The sequence below is a fragment of the Bison bison genome, unplaced genomic scaffold (assembly GCF_000754665.1).
Source record: "Bison bison bison isolate TAMUID 2011002044 unplaced genomic scaffold, Bison_UMD1.0 scf7180017848715, whole genome shotgun sequence".
Lineage (NCBI taxonomy): Eukaryota > Metazoa > Chordata > Mammalia > Artiodactyla > Bovidae > Bison > Bison bison.
Window position 1 is genome coordinate 1 of NW_011479288.1, and position 1,368 is coordinate 1,368.

Here is a 1,368-nt window from a genome sequence, read left to right on the forward strand (position 1 = left end):
AGTCGGACACGACTGAAGTGACTTAGCAGCAGCAGCAGGAGCAGCAGCAGCAGCAGAAGAAAAAGTCTAGAGATATAGAAATGAAACTGTTCTGTTAAAACAGTGGTTACTTCTGTAAAGGTTAGGGGAAGGGTGGAGAGAGGCTTTCACTTTATATATTTATGTATTGCTTAAGATTTTCTTTTTTAGTCATAAACATGTAAAATCTTGTTAAAAAAGGAGTTTTATCCTGAAAAAGAAATCATTACACATGCGCGCGTACACACACACACACACACACACACATACACACAATCAGAAAACTCTTTCACATTAAAGTGTTAGAAGTTGATTGGAACCATAAAATTTGACCTGAGGAATCAGATGCAATTTAACTGATGGTCTCCAGAAATGCAAAATCCTACCACCAAGGAATGAATGAATGACTGAATGGCATTTTAGATTTGGCACAGTAGAAAAAAGAGGTGAACAGTTTTGGGTGAACTGAGGGCAAAGAGTGTTCCTAGTGTTTCCACATTATATCACAACACGTGAAAGACAACAAACATATTCTCTCAAAGGGTTTAGGGAATCATAGGCTATATTATATAATTTATTTTCAGGGCTAGTTCCAGGGAACCACTCTAAAGTCTTATGTACTGATTCCAGCCAGGTCTCTAAAGGACTTCCAGGATGACCAGTAAAGTCTAATAACATGGCTAAATTTTCCATTGAATTGAACCTAAATATTTCAATAGATAGCCCTATAACAACATGGTTTTCAATATGTATATTCTTCATGGAACATTATGCTGTGAGTTCCTATTAATTAAATTTAACCTAGACAACACTTATCAGCACACCACCTTCACTCTCTGCTACCAAAAAAGAGAAAAGAGAAAAGAAAAAAAGATGGCTGCAATTTGCTCAGACATCCTGGTTTTGTTGAAATGATTTTAAATCCTTTGTTTCTTAATCGATACTTTCCCCATAGTAATTAAAGTATGGCAATAAATAAGGATGAAGCCTTTTATATTACTTGACAATGACAGGGTCAGGCTCTCAGTCTCAAATTCATCAGCTTGAGATGAGAAGCAGCAGCACAACGGGGGAAACCCATCTGTCTTTATTAAGACTTGGCACCAATAGAGAAAAGCTCATTTAGTAAATGGCAGTTCCCATTCTGCAAAGCGACAGAAAATTTACTGCACTGTCAGCAGGAAAAAAATAATCCACTCAGAGAAAGTTGTTATATTCAGTTCATTCGCTCAGTCGTGTCTGACTCTTTGTGACCCCATGGACTGCAGCACTCCAGGCTTCCCTGTCCATCACCAACTCCTGGAGTTTACTCAAATTCATGTCCATTGAGTCGGTGATGCCATCCCACCC